Below are 22,940 nucleotides of genomic sequence, written 5' to 3' on the forward strand. Positions count from 1 at the left end.
CTCTTTCTCTCTCTCTCTCTCTCTCTCTCTCTCTCTCTCTCTCTCTCTCTCTCTCATTTGGGGCTAGAGAAAAGTGAAAAAATGATTCAATTTGAGATTTCTTTATTTTGGAAATAAGAAGGGGAATTAAAAGAACCACAGTAGCATCAACAGAGGAATGAGGTAAGGGATAAATCCATCAAATAAGTAAGATAATTTCTTGAAAGTGGCCTAGAAGATTGAGACTATGTATTTTAGTATACTGCATAACCAATAGTTATTTTTATTCTTTTTAAAAGTGCAAGTGATAGTAGATGAATATAATATTAATAACTTTTTATTTTATTTTATTTATTTATTTATTTATTTATTTATTTTCAGCATATTATGGGGGAACAAATGTTAAGGTTATGTATATTGCCCTGGCCCCCTTTCCCCCTCAATTCAGAGCACAAGCGTTGATAATATTAATAACTTTTTGATATCCAGCATTCTACAATCGTGGAATGTTGGCCAATGACCAAAAAGGCAAAATGATATCAGGAGGGCTGACCCAAGTACAGGAATTCAGAAATCATCATTTATGCATTTTTTGTTACTTTATTTATAAAGTATAGAACATCAATCAGTGGAGTTTAACAGCTGACCATCTCAGCACTGGGAGAATGGATAGTTGGTTAGTCATCTTGTCCAATGGTAGGACAAAACTTCCCTATATGTACTTTAAAATGATATTGAGTGGACTATATACTTGTAATGTGATTTGACTGCCAATATATCCAAACGAATGCAATATTTTAATCAAATGGGTATAAAAGTTATCTTTTAAACAGCTCTTTTAACAAATGCAAAACAATTCTAAGTAGATATTTTCCAAGTTGGACAGTTTTGCAGCGCAATATTTTCTATGCCTTAATTTTCCTCTCTCTGCTGCATGAACACTGTGCAAATGATTAATGGTGACAAATGTTAAATGTATAATTTCTGCGTATGATATATATTTGCTGTTGGTATTAAAATAAAACTTAATAAAGGAGACAAGAGCACCTTCAGTAAAATTTGTCTCACCCCCAAATCAAAGCTAAGACATGGCTAGACTGACAGACTGACTTTTTGAAATATTTACAGTCATTTGATTGTGTGACTGAATGCTTCTGCTAGCTAAGTCTTTTGCACAGATTGGAAATAACAGTTATCAAGTTATCATAGGGATCCAGAGGCTATAAGAATTTCTGTTTGGCAGAAATGTATGACTGGAGTTCTTTACTGAGGATGAGATATCTTGGTCAGCCTCTCCTCACTACTCTGAGCATTAAATACTGTGAACCATCGTATTTTGCTCTCCTCTGAACAGGGAACTGATATGGTCACTCAATAGCCAGAGAAGCAAGAAAAAATGAAAAATAACCTTCAAAGGAAGGGTTACACTTGTCATCTGATAGTTTCTTTATCTGGAGGTTTGTCTTTAGAGAAGATAGTAATTCTATTTCTTACTGGTCGATTTTAAATGAGCCATTGAATTCTTCTTTATCTAAGTGTATTTGTCAGAATTGACCCAGAGAGAGAGAAGGGGCTTTTGAAATGTGAAGTCTAAATTGTGTCGTTCTTAAGATGATTATTGTTTTTATGTATAAGTACGTGTATTTGTGTTTAAGGGGAAAGCTGGGTCAGCAACAAACGGTGGAAACAGAAATATAATCTAATAGCAACTGAAAGAATACTTAATGTCACTTTTCTTATTATTCCTTACCCTCTTAATTTCCCACAGGAAAAATGAAAATTATGGCATTCACACCAGCCCTGATGAGAACTAAGGTCAAGATAAACATGTATTTTCTGAGAACTTTGAAATAAAATATACAACTTAACAGCTTTCTCTAGAGACAACTTCCTTCTTGGAACTTGAAAATCTAATCATTGATGCATTTTGGCTTTTTTAAATTGTGGGCTAAGAAAATCAAGGTTTTCTACCAATCTTTTCAACCACGTTGGACTGCTTCCCAGGGCATCTCCCCTGTTGGAAGAGCAGGGGAGGCCAATTGTGCTGTACCTATGTGCTGTCCGGGGGCTGGAACGCTCACTCTGACCTGGAGATGTTTATTCTTGCATTCACTGGAATGGCATTTTTTGGGTCGTTAAATGTGCCCCTTCAAATTTGCTGAAATGGGAGCTCTTTGTTGGGGCTTCTCCAATGCTACTTTGCTTCCCCAGCCACCTTGTTGGGAAACAGCTGGGAAATGTTGGCTTTATCCAAATGTGTCAAACTGAATATTGAATCAGCAACGTCTGCAAATGTTTATTATTGAATTCCAGCAGGCCTCACAGGAATTGATTCTGTATCCAGGGTACAGATAACTCACCCTTTTTTCTTAGAATGAGCAGATAGGATTTTCTGTCATCGCAAATTTCAACCAAGTCTACTGTACACACCAGATAAAATGCCCCTTTATAGATTTAAAATATTTTTCCCCTGAAGAAGTACACTATTTATTCTGAGATGCTGCATCTTTCTCCTTCTCATGGGGCAGGAGAATGGCCAGCAGAATTATAAAACACCTGCATAGTAAAAATAATGCGTATTTCTGGGACATGGTTGTTTTGACATTGTCTTTGCTTGCTTGCTTTGCTGTGAAAGTGTCTTCAATGTGGCAACACTTAATTGTTCTTATAGAAACCATGAAGAGTCAGTGAAAAGTTATTTGACAAAACAAATTATAGTAAATGTGCCTAAAATCAGGCACTTAATTGCACTGTTTTCTTCTTTGGTAACTTTTTTCAGAAGCAAATATATTTATTATTAAAAAGTCTCTTAAGAGAGTCCAGTGCTCACCATGTTCCTAAGGTATTTTTTCTACCAGTTGCTGCAATTTCCACAAATAGTGGTGGAAAAGTGGAGAAGATGAATCAATGGATAAAGATGCCCTTCCTCTCATAAAAGAGGAATATATGATCTTTTATATATGATCTTATATATGCTTATATATGATCTCTTTCAAGAGTCGCTAAAACAGAAGGCCACCATCTTGCTTTGCACAAAAGCAGATTTTTGTTTTTCATCTGCTTTATCAGAGAAGCAGAGGACTTTGTGAGTGACTTTCAGTATGTGTTTTGATGAATGATAAAATATCTTCTCTCTCTTTGTCTTAGAAGCAAACAGCTTCACACCATTCTGCAAATTATGGAAAATGAGCAGAAAGGAAAAAAAGAGACATTGTGTGACAACGTCAAAAATCCCTGGGCATTTCAAAATGTTAGCTCTGCATGAAGGAGTGTGTGTTTATCTAATTTCACACTTGGATAGTGAATCATTAATCCTGAATGAAAATGGATATTTTGCTTCTCAGGATTCCCCCTCACTTTTAAAGTAGCCAATCAAACAGCTTAATTTTTTATCACATAAACAAAGAAAGAATATTTAGAAATTATTTCTTGTACATCTCATTTATCCAGAAGCACTCTAATTATGCCAGATGAAATGTGAATCTATTTACACATCTGCCTAATAGAACTATTTTCCATTCCTCTATTTGACCTTGCTTGGGTTGATTTTTATTCTCTACCATATTTGTTGTTATTTTTCTTATAGAATTTTTAGAAATTCTAAAGTTTCAAGAAAACACTACATTTTTTTAGTTTTTTAGTTTTTTTTTTTAGTATTTGAAGTATGAAAGTAAGTAAGGGTGGCTTTGTTTTTCTTACATTGTGAGAACATACACCACCAGATGATGGCACAATGTATGTTCATAGCTACCCTTTGGTGAGTGCTTACTTTGTTTCTTACATTATTGCATTTGGCCTATGACAAATTATTGAATAATATAATTACTATTCTTCAAATGAATAAAATGATGTTTGTATAACTTGTCCAAGATCAAAGAACGATTAATATTCTCCAAATCAGGACTTGTTGATTTCTATTTTTTTCTGGCTATCTACATTCTGAATCTTGATTTTGTCCCTAAAAATCTTGCTCACATGTTAATTTTTTTCTGTTGTTTTTTTTTCCTTTTTCTATTGCTTGCCTTAGATTTCCAATGCCCCTTCATACTTCTTAAAGTCCGATGGTTTTGGATAATTTCAATAGTCTTCTAATGGCTTTGTTTATTTCTTGTCCCTCTCAATTACATTATATCCTGCACATTGCCTCTAAATCAATTTTTCCAAAATACTTCTTTAGGTATATTACTCTTACAAATCTTTTAGTGGCTTCTCATCATCTAGCAATTAAAGGCCTGGAATTTACTATCTTTGTCCTCTGTGACCAATCTGCCTGTCTAAGCTCATACCTAATCCTTATATATAAGCTCCCCATGTTTCAGTCCAATGGGATCCTTCTTATCCCTGGCCTTTTTCTCACATCCTCCACCCATCACCCACCCTGCTGCCTCTTGCCTCCCACTCTGCTGTGGTCAGACTTTCCCTTCCTTGTTACTTTTTTCCACCTCCCCTATTTTAAAATGTTTTTCAACCCTAAGACATGCGAGAAGGATATTCTCATTCATGCTTTTACTGTTCACTTCTCTTAGAACTCATCACTCAACTCAAACAACTATAGAATTTTGCTTTGTGATACCACTCACGTGGCCTAAGCCTGCCCTTTCTTCTTCTTATCCTCTGTTCTACTATACTTCTTACTACTACACTTGTGAGACGTTTTCTATCATATATTGAAGTCTTTGAAATCAGAGATTTAAACTTATATCTTGAACATAGAAGTGTTCAATTAATCTTTGCTTAACATTAGAATAAAGGCTGATAAAAGGTTTCAGGAAGTGAGTACAGAATCTATGATCTATTCTTTTGAACTGACCAGCTGTCTGCACTCACTTTCTAAAATAATACCTGCTATGTGTTTTAAAATGGAAAAAAATGAAATCTATCACCCTTTGAAATGAGATTCAAGACTATGTAGGCAGTCGAATTCACTTATTGTGATCTGTATTTGACTTCTATTTGCTAAAACCTGTTGCCCCCTCATTTGCAACAATATCTATTCTTACTTTGAATTCTCAATCTAAACTCTTAATAATCACTCATCAGAAATGAGAGAAGCCTCATGTCTGACATAAATACACTAGATCAAACACTTTGTCACTTGATGCTCAGAAAGCCTTTGGGCATCTTTGAACTTTCAGTCAGGGAGTTAGAAGGAGCAATCTCACTTGTGGAGGGTAGTGGTATTGCTCTGCTGTATACATGCAGCTGTAGTGGTGACATGTTTTAAGCTGAAGTCCCACATAGTTAACCTTTTAGGCTTTCATGAAAAATGAATTCAAAAGTCACCTTCAGTTATGCATAGTTAAAAGAATATCCACCCCCATTACCATCATAATCCTCAGTTGATAAATTTATTAGATATCACCTTACATGACAAAATAAAGCCAGAGTTTATTCACATTACAGCATCAAATGACCTGCTTTCGAACATAATTCCTTGCTGACAACTAATGCAAAGTAGCTTTTCCCTAATAAGAGGAAAAAGAAAAATTCTCCCCTAGGCTTAACAATGGATCCCTAAATACATTTTTATACTATTTAAGAGAAATCTGCTAAGTCATTCTAATAAACTTTTATTCCAATAACCTAACAAAAGTGATAACGCTGTGCTAGGATCTAAAATCATAAAGATAAATGTGAACCAGTTCCTTGGCACTAAGGAATTCAGTGTACAATTCAGAAAGTGATGGCTTCAACATTGAGTTCTATGAAAACATTTTTTAAAAGATATGATATAATAAGAGAGTAACTGAAATGGGTTAGACAACATGAACGAGGAAGGTTCTCGGATGGTGACATTTGAGTCAAAATCTAGGTTTTGAGAAGTAGCCATATACAGATCTATTTCAGAATCTTCTTGGCAGAAAGAACTGTAAGTACAAAGGCTTTTGGTCAGAGAGAAGGTTGAGTTATCTGAAGGACAGAAAGATAGCCCATGGAACTTAAAAATTGTGAGGGCATTGCACAAAATGGAAAGTGGTAGGAGACAAATTCTGAGAGGTAAGCAGGGGCATGTTTATTGACTATGCCAACATTGCTGCTGCCAAGATATGTGTCCCTGGCAGATATGAGCTGTCCCACACACTGTGAAGTCCTGGTTAGTTCCTCTGGGAACACCAAATGTGAAGTTGAGAAAGAACAGGACATTAAAGAAGAATCATAAGAACTGGCAATGGCTGTGGAGTTGCATGGAACCTCCAGAAAAGGGGGACAAACTCACTAAAGGGAGGACAGTGATGGATGACTCAAAAGTATGTAGCAGTTGCCATAGGGATATGACTGGACCAGAGGACTGGCTCCATGGGAATAACACCTGTGTAATTATTTATAAGAAATGTTTAATTTAATGCTCTGTTCTCATCATTTTAAAGTTGTTAATAATTTTTGATCAAGGAGCCCCATATTTCCACTTTATACTGAGTTACACAAATGATGTTGCCTGTCCTGCTAGGCAGATCAAAATTATCCAAGAGAAATGTGATAAAGATGCAGTAGAAACACCTTAATACAACTACCCAGAAATGATAGCATGAAATCAAAATAAAACTATAAATACCATTTCATATGTGGTTGAGTTTCCAAAAAATCATAGGTACCATATAGAAAGCAGAGGCAAAAAACTAGAGCATTAGAGTCATTGGGAGGGATTTACCTTACTTGATTTCGATATTTAAAGCCAATCTGTAGTAATTAAGTCAATGGAATTATCACAAGAATGTATATATATACACACACACAAACACACACATACACACACACACCCCAGAATAGGACTTCACATATAGATGTGAGATTTCATATGTCTTAGAACTAGTAATATAAATCTGTGAGGAAAAGAGAGACTACTCAAAAACTCGTGCTGGAAAGTTAGTTATCCAAATTGGAATAAGCAAACAAATATCTATTTTCCATCATACACCAAAAAATCTATCTAGGTAGAGAAAAATCCCAGTGTAAAAGCAAAGCTTTAACATGTTAAGGAAATACAGGTGACTGTTTTTAAGACCTCTGGCTAAGTTTGGATTTGTGTATTAAAAATTAAACAAACATTAATAAAAATTTTTCAAATTTAGCAGCATGAAAATTAAAAATATTTCTTAAAAGTTACATTAAAGTGAAATGACAAGCTACTGACCATGAGTTTTCTGAACATATGACAAAACAATAGTAGTATTCAGAATATATACAGATTTCCTTCAAATAAACAATTCAACATGCAAAAGGTTAAAGATTAAAAGTGCCCGTTCATAGGATAGGGAACAAAAATATTCCATAACTCTAAAAAAAGATGCTCAACCTCATTAGCAATAAGGTACCAATGTAGGTAAGTCACAAAGTTATATTTACATTCAAAAGTAAATTTATGAAATTATATTTTAGTACAGTATTATGACACTTATAAAGCTTTAAAATTATAATATTAAAATTGTATTACTATGTATCATATATACAAATATGTGGTAAACATAAAATATGCCTGTGATATCCTCATCAAATCCATTTTTAGTCATTAAACAACCCTTTCAAGCACTAACAGTGTGAAGGGCACTAAGATTCTTCAGGGCATACAATGATGAAAGCACTCACATCCTGCCCCAAAGGCACATATGATCTTGTAGGAGAAATAGAGCATGCACACAAATCATTAAAGCACACTTAAGAATGTGAAAAAGTATGGAGATATATAGATAAAATGCCACATGATCCACAACTGATTAATTGAGTGTTCTAAATTCTGTCTTCAAAAATTCATTTTTACTAACACTTGGAAAAATATCTGATTCTACCATTAGAGTGAATGTATCAACACAATTAACATTTAGACAGTGTGGGTTTAGTGACAGAGGACTTTGTGAGAAGTAGAAGAAGGTGCATGGTGGACTGGGGAAAAAACAAGCTTTGGTTAACTGTTTGCAATGCCTCAGGCTTTAATGACATCATTTATGAAAATAGTAATTATACTGATATATTAATATATCAATAATAGCCGGGCGCGGTGGCTCACGCCTGTAATCCTAGCTCTCTGGGAGGCTGAGGCGGGCGGATTGCTCAAGGTCAGGAGTTCGAAAGCAGCCTGAGCAAGAGTGAGACCCCGTCTCTACTATAAATAGAAAGAAATTAATTGGCCAACTAATATATATACAAAAAATTAGCCGGGCATGGTGGCGAATGCCTGTAGTCCCAGCTACTTGGGAGGCTGAGGCAGCAGGATTGCTTGAGCCAGGAGTTTGAGGTTGCTGTGAGCTAGGCTGACGCCATGGCACTCACTCTAGCCTGGGCAACAAAGTGAGACTCTGTCTCAAAAAAAAAAAAAAATATATATATATATATCAATAATATATTAATATAATTCTGACAATACTTATAATATTCACAATATTTCTGTAAAGTGAATATTATTTTATTCAATTCCCTGAGAGGGAAATGGAATCTCACTATAGATAAGTTACCCAAGGTCATGGACTTAGTGAATAGCAGATCTAAGATCCAAATCCCAAGAGCAGTTGACTCTAAGGTCTATGACCATTTTTGTGGTAACACTGTCTTTTAAGGAATTGCATTATTTCTCATGTGGACATTTTAAGGTATGTTTTAAGAATAGAGTCTTTTAAGTAACTTCTATCAGTGATTCATAAAACAGTGAAATAAGCCAGACACAGAAAGACAAATACTGTGAAATATGATTTCACTTATTTGTGGAATCTAAGTTGAACTCATAGAAGCAGAATAGAATGGTGGTTGCCAAGAGCTAGGATTGGGAGGAATGGGGAGATGTTAGTCAAATTTTCAATTATAATATGATTTTTCAATCATGAAATTTCAATCATGAATTTTCAATTATAACATGAATAAGTTCTGGACATCTAATGTATAGTACAGTGACTATAGTTAATAATACTGCATTGTTCACTTGAAATTTGATAAGAGATATTTTTAAGTGTCCTCACCACACACAAACATGCATACACACACAAACACACAAATGGTAACAATGCGTAGTGACGGATGTGTGAATTTGACTATAACAATCAGTATACAATGTAGACAAATATCCCATCATTACCTTTGTATACCTTAAATATATACAATTTTTATTTGTCAATTACGTATCTTAAAATTTAAAAACTTTTAAAGTAAATGTAAATAAAAATGAATTGTTTTAAGTAGCTTCATAAGTGATTCTCAATGCATGATTTCCAGATATTTAGTGTCTCAAGTGAAGCTTGCATGCAGGTTGAATCCTATATATCACACTTACCAGAAGATAATATTTACAATTTATAACATGTGATATTAAGTAACTGACATCCACACTAATGGGAAATTATTGTATCATGAAAAACAGCACCTGTTTACTTTCAATTTTTCTTCAATAATTTCATACTCTTTGAGTTTTTTGTTGCCATTTGGAAACACAGAAAAAATACTTAGAAGATTTCATGGTATTTGTTATGTATGCATTTGTTTAGCAAATATTTAGTGAGTCTTACCTATGTGTTAGATCCAATTCTAGGTGCTATGGTTACAGCAGTGAGCTAATAGAGTTTGGATTCACAGAGCTTTCACTACAGTAGGGAAAGACAGTGGGAAAAAGATATTAAAATCCTGGTAGAGATGCTTACTATAAAGAAAAATAAGCAAATGAGAGGATAGCCAGGGACTGGGAGAGGAGAGGGTGTTCAGGAAAGGACAGAGATCTGATCATAAGGGAAGTAAATTTGCAGGTCCAGATGATACGACTAATTGAAAGACATTTCTCTGTGACTTGGCATTTCTGTGATCAGCCAAGCTGCTTACTTTGCTCCATTGTTAACCAGGTTAATTAGTTGGGAGAGATTCTTGACAGAAATGTGGCTGTGAATGTTTGCATTCATTTATTACTCTTATTTTCAAGAGGGAAATGAGATTATACTCCTTAGCTGAAGGGTTGAATAAAGCGAGTTTTTATCTTTTGCAGAGGGGTAGTTTTATCTTGCTCTAGGTTCAATAGAGATTTGGAGAGCATTTTCATGGATAATAGAGAAAGCAGGTTTAGATCTGCCCTTAGAGACCAGGTTTCTCAGCTGGAAAATCTCAGTCCCCTTTTCTCTGAGGCACAATGTATTATTTCATGAAGGTCACTGTAATTCTGATCTACGTCCTGGAGAAAATTCTTGACATCAGCTTGAAGATGTTCTTATAAGAGACTCACTATAGAAACATTCATTTCTTTTCAATGTGTTTAATTCCCTGTTCTGACACTGGCTAGTTAAGTGACCTTGGGCAAATTGCTTTCTCTCACAAAACTTCTGATTCTCCCTGACAAATTCCCTTTTTTCATCATTCAAACAGGTCTGGAAATCTCATCTCCCAGAGAAAGCAATTCCAATAAATTAGAGAAGAAATGATTAATTCTAATATGCCACTTCTGTCGTACTTTTCTTCTATTCCTACATATCTACTAAATGCCCTTATCCCCACAGTTTACAGCTAACAAAAAGATACTCAGTTTTAATCTCACTGTTTATTTAAAACTATTTGTTTAAATTGTCATCCCATGTGCATACTATAGGGAGAAAAACTAATATCTTTTCCTTGGTCATTGCAACGGTCATGCTGACACCCTTCCTTATAACAAGGACAGATTAACAAGAGGAAAGCATAACAAATTTATTCAACCAGAGTTTTACATGACATGGAAGCCTTCAGAAATGAAAACCCAAGGACCCAGGGAAAGTTGCCTCTTTTTATAGATAGTCTTGCAGAAGTGCAGTTGGAGGAAAAAGGGGTATGTATGATCCAATGGTAATAAACTGGGTGCAACTCAGCAAGGCCTCTTTGTACAGATTCTTCTTGGTCTCTAGGTATAAGGCAGCATCTCTCTGGAGTAAGGGTCTTATAACTTACTTTCAGAGGAGATAGGTAAGATTTTTCTTTTTACGACTATGCTTCAGAGAAGAAAGGCAGGAGAAAGTCAGAGGGTAACCTCCAAAGTGCCATGTTTGGAAGTGGCATGTTCTGAGCTATGACAGTACTGAACTGTTTGGTAGATTATATTCAAAAGTGATTGAGTTATATTTGCATGTTTCAGCCTCACTGAAGGCTGCTTTTACACTATACCTTCTAATTCTGTTCAACATAAAAGAGTATTTGTTCAAGCGTATAATTTCTTCCAGACCCATTTGAAAATATCAGATGGCACCTTGGGTGCCAGAGATGTGGCCTGACATAGAGTTTTCTCTGAATGTGGAGACTCACTATGGCTTTTATATCTTTTTCCCTGGATCTTAAGCTCAGTGTCTAGCACTTTGTAAATGCCCACTATTTGCTGATAGAATGATTGGTGGCAGAATGAATCTTAGCACTGCTTAAGAGAATCAGGGCATTAGTCCTAGGGTCTAGGGTTTCCCCAAAGCTCAGTCATATCTTTGGCCAACTGGTCTCTGGAGAGCAGAGGGAATGATGAGACAAGGAATTGGAGAATCTGGCTTACTTTCACATCCATCTCTGACTCTAATTAACTGGGCTGGTCATGACAAGGCATCTGTCTATCCTCTTTGACCCTTAGATATCTCATCTTTTTCTATATACACATGAATTGAATTGAATAAGATTGTCTCTAGAGTAACTTCTAGATATAATATTGTAAGAGCCCATTATTATATTGATAATCTGGCCAGCTGCTTTTTCTTCTGCCCTACCACCTCAGATAAACCAAAACTTTTCATAGGGACTTAAAGTGAGCAATGCTGTGACCAGAGTTAATGTCTGAGTGATTGTGATCATTTTCAATAAAATGACAGAATAAGGTTATGCTGGCAAGTGTACCAAGGAAAGAGTTGTTTGCTGAGTATTGGAATGCCCAGTGCAGCAGGAGACTAACATAAGGACTTCAACCAACCTATGCTTGAGATAATAGAAGTTTGATGCCTAGCAGGTATTTGGATCCTTTTGGCAAATAATGTCAAAGAGACCTACATACATAGAAAGGTGCTGAAAAACACATTTCTTTTAGTGCTGCTGCTGCAGCTATGAACATAATCTGCCTCACACTCAAGAGCATTGTAAGAATTAATGAGTGCGAAGTGCTTTTGTGAAGGGAGTGAAACTTCCTGAGCCCCATCTATGCCAGTGAAATGGGCTGACACTAAATAACCCAAAGGCCCCCTAAGTCCTGGTGCCATGAGTATTAACATATGTATTAAAATGCACTCACATTACGAGTGATTAAATTAACTATCACCTAAACATAACAATGGCTAAATCATCCTTACCAGGCAGAGCAGAAAATTACACACAGCTTTTGAGTTAGGGCTGTGAATAAGATCACAGCACCTCAGTGTCAGCTTTGCAGAGGCGGCACTAAATGAAAACTGTTCAGTTCACAAGATGCCCTGGCTCATTTCCAAAGAATGTTTCCCCTGCAATTAAACATTAAGAGGGCATCAGTACACCCCACACTAACTCAGTGCTATGGCATTTATTTATCCATTTTGAAGACACATGTAGAAACAGAGAACATGATTATCATACATGGACATATGGGCAACATCCCAGCTGAATAATAAACTCTCTTCTATCTTTTCCTTTACATTGCAAATCTCCAGCTTCGAAAATCTCCCTGCTGCTAAGAAAAGAGAGTGCAGAGAGATGACAATAGACTGGTGCTGTCTTGAGCATCATTCATGGGGATTACTGCATGACTTTTTAGGATAACACCACAAATTGTTATACAGGGCATTCATTAGAGGAAAGAAAACGTCTGTGAGAACTAAGACACAGCACATTGTAATTCCAAGAGCTCCTTCTTGTTCAATGGCCTATACTAATCATTGCTGGGGAAAATTAATCTTTTTATTTTTTTGCTTGACTAATAAAGAACTCTTGAGCCACTCAAACAGAGTCAAAAGCTCACTATGTGGTCTTTTGTCCTCTTTGGTCACTGTGTTACTTCCATGGACTTCTGTGATTTTGAAGTTACCCTTACCTTATCATACGAGCTTTCTCTGTCTCTCTTTTATTAAACAGGAGGTTTGAGCAAGCAAGTTCCTATGGACATTGCTGCAGCTTTAGTGGAAAGTGTTATGAATGCCACTGAATTTTACTGAAGGCTTTTAAACACAAAACAACTGGTTGGTTTAACAACACTTCGTAAGAGTTTTCTGCATGATTAGGAATATAAGCATACTACTTAAAATCTGGGAACTCTCTTAATTCCTTTAGAAAATAAAACAACAACAAAAAATTATGTTTTTGCTGCTTGCAGAAAAATAGTTCTTTGATAAGAAACAAGTACAAATTATAAGATTATTGCTCAAAGCCTGAGGCTTTTTTGGGGATTCAAGAGTCACAGTTCCAAGCTATATCTTCATTCACAGATTTCTCCTTTCATAAATTGGAATGGGAATTTGGCCTACAGGACATGGTTACAAATTACAGTTCTTTATTTGTTCTCACACTGGTGAGAAACAAATTCTTTAAAGGTAGAAATTTAAGTAATTGAGTCACTAACAGAAATGGTGAAGTCTCAGAATTACCTTTTACATTATGGGAAATTATAAATACTGCTGTTTTACAATGTGACTTTTATAATACTTCTGTTACTGTTCCTGTTTTATTTTGTTTTGTTTTTGTTTTTCAGCAAGAATGATACTTTTCTGGGAATTCTGGCTAATAAGGAAATGATCTTTGGGGAAAATGACATATCAAATTCTTCTGTTTCATCAACTAATTTATAAACAAAATGTTCTTGTGTTGAAAACAAATCAGAATTTCTTAACAAATATTCATCTTACTCACAAATGTTCTACTTTCTCTTTTCCTGAGTCCATTAACCAGAGCTGGTTTCATGGATATTTTGCTGGTACAGTCACATGGGGCCCCAAACTACGTAGGGCTCATGCTCGGGGTTTAATGCTTTGAAGTCTCTGTCTTGAAATTTTCATAAGGCTATCTTTGAATGTATGCTGTGTAAATGAAGCTCAGTGTGGGAAAGAAGCACATGTCAGAGCCTTGGAGTCCCAACAACTAGGTGGCCCACGTCATATCACCTCCCTGTTTCCTTGTGCCCCAGTCCCTGTTTCCTGGTGCCTCAGTCTGGCCTAGCCTGCCCTTCCTGATGGCCACTGAGTAACTACAGTGGCCCAGTGGCCCCAGGGAATCTGGGTGCAGGCACAGGAATTGTTGGGTTACATAGCTCTCTGGTGTCTTCAGAAGGGGAAGGCAGCAGCCGTCTCTACCCTGGGCTGGCAGCTCCTGGACATATTTCTTGGGCAACTTGCCTGAGAGGGAAGGGAGCGGAAAGCTGTGGGAAAGGGGAGATTAACTTCACTACTCCCAGAAAAATCTATGAATTTTCTTTTTGAACTGAGTGAGACAGTAGCTAACCCTGTCTCAACTCCCATCATTCTAAAAACCAGGTCCCTCCTTACTTGAGTCTATCTAAAGGTCTTACTCATCAGTTAAAGAAAAGTTTGTTGAAAGGAATAGAATATCTGCTAAAGGAATTTCAGCTATGAACCTCACTTTCAAAGCTTCCTCCAGATGTTGAGGGGAGAAGGCACACAGCCAGTTGGCGATTTGTTCAGTTAGATTCTTTTGGTTGCAAGAAACAGAGAATTACCAACACTACCTCAATGAAAAGTGAATTTGTTATAAGGCATGGATACTGAATGCCATCAGCAGCAGGGCACCTCAGGCGACTATTTCTCATCCCATCTCTGTGAAGAGCTCACAGTCTCTTCAGGGCATCTCTGCTTCTTTCCACACATCAGCTTCCTTGCAACTTTGATTTGTACATAGCTCACCATGGTCTGCCAATTTCTGCATGGTGACATTATAAAGTCAGTTCTCCCTGCTAACTATGTCATTATCTGAGTAGTAGTTTTCACAGGCTCTTCTTTCATGCTAGGGCACATCATTGCTGGCAGGTTCAACCACAAATCAGTGGCTACTCTTCACTCAGGTGCTTAATTCAGTTGCCTCAGCTACGGCTATGGCTAGGGACATAGAGAGCAAAATAGGTTGCCTTCTTCATTAAGGCCTGTGCACAGGGCAAGCCTTTTTATGGACATCTACCGCACTAGCTCATTCTCTCTCTTCTCCTGGACTGATCCTGTCCTTTGTATTCTCTATCTCAGTTAAAGGCACCATCATTTCAGTTGCACAATGAGATGCAAAATCAAGTCATAGTCTTTTCTTTCCCTCCTGCATCACTTCTCTTGTATCTATTTTTTAGGTCTCGCTTTTCAGGTTTTGTGATTGGCTTCAGAAACAAAACCTATCCTTTGAATAAAAGACCTTCCTGATCTGGTCCTGAGAGTTCTCTGGTCTCATTCTCTGTCACCCTTCCTATAGCCCACCCACAACATTGCTATTCAACTAATTGCAGTTCTGCAAATGATCTGTCTTCTTTCTCATCTTCATAATTTCCCGCATTCTACTTTTCTTCCATAACACAAGCACACTGTATTTGCCTTCCTCATAATACATATCACAGGTGTTGCTCTTGTTTATTTATGTGATTTCCCAGTAGACTGTGTGCTTCCTGAGGACACACACCTTGTTTCAGTTTCCTATATCTTCTACATCAAGCGGAGAACATAATGGATGGTATATATTAAATAAAATAAATGGATATTACCATATTTCCCATATTTTAAAATTTTTAATGACCTCACACTGTTCTCAGTATAAAGTATACACTCTTAAGTACCTCTTCCATATAATTTTTTCACTACTCTTCTACTTTATATTCCAACAGTAAAGATATGCTTCTGCTTAGTCATTATCTCAGCTAATTTATGTCTCTTTGCTTTTGTAACTAATGTTTCTATGTCCAGAATAACTTTTCCCAACTTTTCTGCACAAGAAACTCCTACTCAATCTTAAATATTTACCTCAAGCATCAGCTCTCTTGGGAAATCACTGTGCTCTCTGCCCTTTCTTTTTCTTCTCATAATGTTAGACTCCTTCTTTAGCAACTCCTAGAATTCTTTTCTCAATTATGGTACATTTCACATAATATTATACCTGTTGCTTTTATTGTCTGTTTCTTTAGAGAAAGGAGATAGGTCCCTTTTACATTCTCAATATAAAATAAGACTCATAGTGAGAACTCAATAAATATTGAAAGAGGTAAAACATAATCTAAGTACTAGGTCTTTAATAACTGGACTAGCATGAGTAAGGTAAGCAGAAACAAAATCCAAACTGACCTTCCTTAAGTAAATATTTAACAGAGTTTATTTCACATTGCACCTCTCTTAAACTGACTCTTTCTCCTCCCCTTCCCTCATTTAAGGGCCCATGTAGTATATTGGACCCACCTGCATAAATGAGACAATTCTTCCATTTTAAAGTCACCTGATTACAAATCTTAATTTTATCTGCAAACTTAATTCTCTTTTGGCATGTGACAGGTCCCAGGAATTAGAATGTAGACATCTTTAGGGGACCATTCACTTGCCCACCACAATAGTCACATAATTATGTCAGAACACTTAATTTCTTGTACCTGTAATATAACAAGATAAAGGACAAGTAAATCAAATCATTAAGTTTGGAACCTGGATTTGACCTAACTATGACTATTCTCCTGGGCATCTTAATTTCTGCCTTTCTAAAAATGGGCCATTTAAAATTGGATAATACTCAAATCAGATTATAGATGCAAATTAAAATGCATTTAATCAATGGCATACAATCCAATTGTCCTCCAATTCCCTTTAGCATGCAGTCAGCTGACACTTGCAAAATTTTAAACTCTGTAATAAAGAGAATTGCATAAACTTTGGAGAAGAAAACACACTAAATTTGAAATTAACATTACAGTGTATTCCAATTTCAAATTGTGAAATATTTTATAAAGTTAGAAAATATAAGCAATGACCATTAATGATGAATTTTGAAATATAAAATTGTTTCTATTAGTGTATGCACACAATATGGCTGTTATAAATAATTAATATTAATATTCCAATTACATTTTGTACAAAATGTACAATTACATTTTGTACATTACATTTTGTAATATTTCAATTACATTTTGTACAATGTACACATGTGGCAGATATGGCAGACTTCATTGTTGTCTTTTTTTTTTTTTTCCTTTTTGAGACAAAGTCTTGCTCTGTCACCCAGGCTAGAATGCTGTGGCATCATCCTAGCTCACAGCAACCTCAAACTCCTGGACTCAAGCAATCCTTTTGACTCTGTTGTCTTATTTTAAAAATTGCCATAGCCACCTCCACCTCTAGTAACCACTGCTCTGATCAATCAGCAGCCATCAGCATTGAGGTAAGTCTCTCAACACCAGCAAAAATATCATGACTTGCTTAAGGCTCAAGTACTGCAATATTACTTTGATGATCTAAGAAAATGCTTACATTAAAGTTACTTTAAACAATAAAACAGTTTTTTTTCAAATAATATACAACCATATATCTTCAATTTAAATCATGTATTTACTAAGTCTTTATTATACATAATGTTTGGAAGCATACAAAATTTTATAAAATATAGACCCTCTAGAATTTTCAGATCTGGTAGAGGAGAGAATGAAAAAGACATTATGTAAAATATTACCTTGTTAGTATTTTATGGTTCATATTAATGAAATGAGTCATTTCTCTTTTGCATGCATGTATCGGCACTACTGGTGAGTTTTATACTTTTATGTGTTTTTGTGTGGTAGATATCATCCTTTGGTTTCAAATGTAGGACTCTCATAAGCATTTATTTTTTCTTGTTTTGGAAATATTTTATTTCTCTTTCATTTTTAAGTGATAGATTTGCTGGGTATAGTACTATTGGCTGACAGTTTTTTGTTTTTTTTTTCTCTTCAGTACTTTGAATCTATCATCCCATTCTCTACTGGCTTGTAATTTTTCTCTTGAGAAATTCACTGTTAGCCTGCTGGGGGGTTCCCTTAACTGTGACTTGGGATTTTTCTCTTGCTATGTTTAGAATTCTGATTTCTTTTTGACTTTTGACAGTTTAAATATAATGTGGACAGGAGACTACTGGGAATGGAACCTATTTGGGGATTTTTAAGTTTTTGTGTACTTTGAAGTCTGTAACTCTTGCAAAATTCAGAAAGTTTTCAGCTATAATTTTGTGAAATAAGTTTGCTATGTTTCTGCCCGTATCTTTTCCTTCTGAACTCCAAAACCTCAAATATCTGGTAACTTTATGATGTCCCATGTGTCATGTAGGCTTTCTTCGTTGTTTTCTGTTTTTTTTCCCTTTTTTTTTTTTTCTCTGTCTGACTGAGTTATTGCAAAAGACCTGGCTTTAAGTTCAGAGATTCTTTTTTCCACTTAATGTAGTCTGCTGATGAAGCTCTCAGTTGTATTTTTAAAAATTTTATTCATTGTATTATTCAGTTTCAGAATTTCTATTTTGTTCTTTTTTATGATCTATTTCTTTATTAAAGTTGTCATCCAGATCATATTTCTTTTCCTGATTTCTTTGTATTGTTTGCCTATATTATTTTATATCTCACTGAATATCTTTAATATCATTATTTTGATTTATTTTTCAGGAATTTTTATGGATTTTCTTTTCTTGGGATCTGTAAATGAAGAATTATTATGCTCCTTTGGAGGTATAATGTTTCCTTGCTTTTTCAGTTTTCTTGAGTTTTGTGTTGATATTTTCACATCTTGTGAAACAGTCACTTCTCCTAATTTTCTTTCTAATTTTCTCTCTTAAATGAGCATGAAGGTCCCTGATCTTCTAAGTGGTGTGTATGGTCTCTTTATTGCAATGGCAATGTGGCAATAAGCCAACACTTGGGCCTCTAAGTGGTGCATGGGGGTGCCAGCAGCAAACTTGGAGGGCTAGTTTCTGGGCCCCTGGAAGGTGTATGTGGGCGCTGGCAGTAGGTGCAATAAACCAACCCTTATGCTCCTGGACGGCAGTGGGCAGGGCAGGCCTCTCCCCAGTCTCCTGGACAATGTACACATGTGGTAGATATGGCAAACTTCATTGTTGTCTTTTTTTTTTTTTCCTTTTTGAGACAGAGTATTGCTCTGTCACCCAGGCTAGAGTGCCGTGGCATTATCTTAGCTCACAGCAACCTCAAACTCCTGGGCTCAAGCAATCCTTTTGACTCTGTTGTCTTATTTTAAAAATTGTCATAGCCACCTCCACCTCTAGTAACCACTACTCTGATCAATCAGCAGCCACCAGCATTGAGGTAAGTCTCTCTCCACCAGCAAAAAAATTATGACTTGCTTAAAGCTCACATGATTATTTGCATTTATTAGCAATAAGGTATTATTTAATTAAAGTACATACATTTTTTTAAGGAAAAATTATTATGCACTTAGTAGACTATAGCACAGTATAAACATAACTTTTATATGCGCTGGGAAACCAAAAATGTTTGCTTAATTACTTTATTTTAGTGCTCTGGAACAAAATCTGCAATATCTCCAAGGTATGCCTGCAATTCAGTGTATAAAGGTCTTTAAGATTTCAAAGAAGAGACAGCCTAGGATAATAATATTCAGTATTGAAATTTATTGCAAAGGTACATGAGAGTTTAGATATAGAAAATAATTTCCTCTTTTAACTGTATGGTCACTCTAGGTTCCAGTGGTTCTAACCCTGAATACAACAGAACTTCCATGGAGTACCAGAACATTATCTAGAATAATTTAAGATATGTTATGATTTTTCTTAAGTAAAGATTTTTTCTTTAATATTTATTATGGAAAATTATACAAAACTAATGCAATAAGCCCCATGTCCTCATCTCACAGCTGCAGATCTTGTCAGCTCATTGCCATTCCTCTTTTATTTCTACTCTAACCCCACTGGCACTTACTTCACTGAAGTATTTTTAAGCAAATCCCAGATATCATGTCATTTCATCTATACACATTGACATGTGCTTCACATTTTTACTTAGCAAACCAGATGAGATTTTTTGAAAGTTTCTGATTAAATAAATATTTTATTTAATTTTCATATAGGGTTGTCTCTTTTTATTGATTGATGGGAATATAGTATGTGCTTTATATATGAGTCATTTGCTTATGTATTTGTGCATTTGAACAGTATTTTCTCCTTTTCTGTAATGTCTTTTAAGTTTTTTATGATGTATTTTGATCAATCAAAATTATTATTTTTGTTGTGGTCCATCTTTACTGATTTCTGTCCTTTATATAGTCAGTTCTTTTTGTGTCTGGCAGAAAAAATGTTTTGCCTATGCTAAGGTCTTAGATATGTTTCATATGTTATCCTCCAGAGAGTATATTGTTTAACTTTCACATTTATCTTCAATCTAACTAGAATTTATCTTTGTGGAATAGGAGAATAGGGGCCAAATTTCACTTAAAAAAAATATGGACATTGAATTGTCCCAGCACTATCTGTTGAAAAGAATACACAGTAATGCTGTGCCATCTTTGTCATATATTAAGAGATTGTCAGTATTTGGGCCTGCATTAATACTACAATATTTTAATTGCTGTAGCTTTATAGCTAGTAGTGTTACGTCCTCCAAAATTTTTCTTCTACTTTGTTTTGACTTGGTACTTTGCTTTTGTGCACATTTTAGAAAATATTTGTCAATTATCATGAAAAATTAAAAACCAAAAACCCTGCTGCTCTTTTGATTGGAATAGCACTGAAACTATTCATCAGTTTTTAAAAAGGATATCTTTATAATAGTGAGTCTTCTAATCCGAAACACAATATGTCATTTCACTTATTTCTTTAAATAATTTCTTTTAATAATAGTATTCAAATAGAGATTTCCTTTGAAGAAATCTCATGTTTACTAGTTTATTCTTAATATTTTTGATTATTTGATTTATTTTAAATAGTATCTTTCAAAAATTTTATTTTCTATTTGCTACTAATAGCTAAAAGTCCAATTAATTTTTGAGTACTGATTTTTACTTTGAGACTTTGCTAAATTCATTAAGTTTAATATTTATCTTTTGAATATACATAATAATGTATCTATTTAGTATCCAATTTTTTACTTGAATTCAAATACACTGTTTTTAATTTTCCGTTTTCAAGAAATGATAGTTTAATTTTTATCTTTTAAAGCCATATTATTTTTTATTCATTTTCTTGCTTTATTTCACTGGCTGAAAGCTCTAGTACAAGGTTGAATACAAGTGGTGATACTAACTTCCTAATCTTGTTCTCAATCTCAGTAAGAAAACTATCAATGTCTCACTCTTACGTTTGATGTGTGCTATGGTGTTTTCATAGATGTTCTTAATCAGATTAAAAAATTCTTTTATTGCTAGCTTTCTCATGATGGACATGAATTTTGTCAATGTGTTTTCTATATTTATTAACATGATAAATGATGGCTTTCCTTCTTTCTGTTAATATGGTGAGTCCTAAATCTTCTCTTCTCACTATTTTGAAATATACAATAAATTACTGTGCATTATAGTTACTCTTCTATGCTATTGAATGCTATAACTTATTCCTACTATCTAACTATATATTTGCACCCCATTGACCAGCCTTCTTTATCTCTCCCCTTCTTTTTGTCCTTCCCTACCTCTAATAACTATCATTCTGCTCTCTAATTCCATGAGATCAATGGTTTTAGCTCTCACATATGAGTGAAAGCATGTGCTATTTGGTTTTCTGTGCTTGGCTTGTTTTGCTTCACATAATGACCTCCAGTTCCATCCATTTGGCTGCAGATGGCAGGATTTTTTTTTATGGCTGAATAATATTTTATTTTGTATGTAAACCACTGTTTTTCTTCATCCATTGATGGGCGCTTCATATGGGGATTCCATATTTTGGCTATTGTGAATAGTGCTGCAATAAAAATGAGACTGCAGATATTTCTTTGATATACTTATTTCCTTTCTTTTAGATATATACACAACAATAGGGATTGGCGGATCATATGGTAATACCTATTTTTAGACTTGAGAAAGCTTGATACTGTTTTCCATAGTGGCTATACTAATTGAGAGTCCCACCGACCCTGTACTAGTGTTCCCTTTACTCTGAATCCTAGCCAGCATTGGTTATTTTTTGTCTTTTTGATAATAGATATTGTAACTGGAGTGAGATAGTAGACTTGCTTGACATAATGTTGACATAACCTTTCCATTTGTAAAAATCACAATTATCTATGAAGTGCAATAAGGCAAAGCATGATGAAACCAGGTATACCTATATTTTACTTGCTTTGAGTTTAAATTGCTGTTACTTTTTTTAATTCCTAAGATAGAAATTTAGATCACTGTTTACTTTTTTCTTTTATAATCTATACATTCGATCCTATCAATTTAATTTTATGCATATCTTTCACCATATTTCATGGATTTTCATATTATATTTTCATTATCATTTAGTTCAAATTGATCTCTAAATTCTTTGTGATTTCTTTTGTTACTCATGGTTTATTTTAGCATATTATGCTAAATTTCCAAAAATTTAGTGCCACTTAATTTTTTAAATTGATTTTTAATTTAATTCATTTTTGCTTATAAAATGTCCTCTGAAATGATTTTAAAGCTTTGAAAATTTTTCAACTTTACCTTAGAGCTCAATATATTGTCCTTTTGGTATTTCATGTGCATTTGAAAGAAATGTCTATTTAGTCATTATTGGGTTTAATATTTTTATATGACAGGTTAATCTTGTTAATCTTTTTAAGATCTTTCATATCTTTTCTTATGTGTTTGTTTTCGTAGTCCAATTAAGAAGAAAGATTTTTTTAAAATCTCTCCTATGTGACATGGATTTTCTGTTTCTTCTTTTACTTGCATCAGTTTTGCTTCATGTACTTTGAAACTCTTATACTGTGTAGATAAGGATTTTATATTGTGATATACTCCTTATGGGCTGACGCTTTTATTATCATGAAATATATCTCTATCTATAGTAAATCTTTTAGATTTAAAGTCTGTTTTGTCTATTATTGGTATAGCTTCACAAGCTTTATTTTGCTTAATATGTCTTTTGCATAGTATATATATTTTTCT

The sequence above is a fragment of the Microcebus murinus genome, chromosome 1 (assembly GCF_040939455.1).
Source record: "Microcebus murinus isolate Inina chromosome 1, M.murinus_Inina_mat1.0, whole genome shotgun sequence".
NCBI classification, from domain to species: domain Eukaryota; kingdom Metazoa; phylum Chordata; class Mammalia; order Primates; family Cheirogaleidae; genus Microcebus; species Microcebus murinus.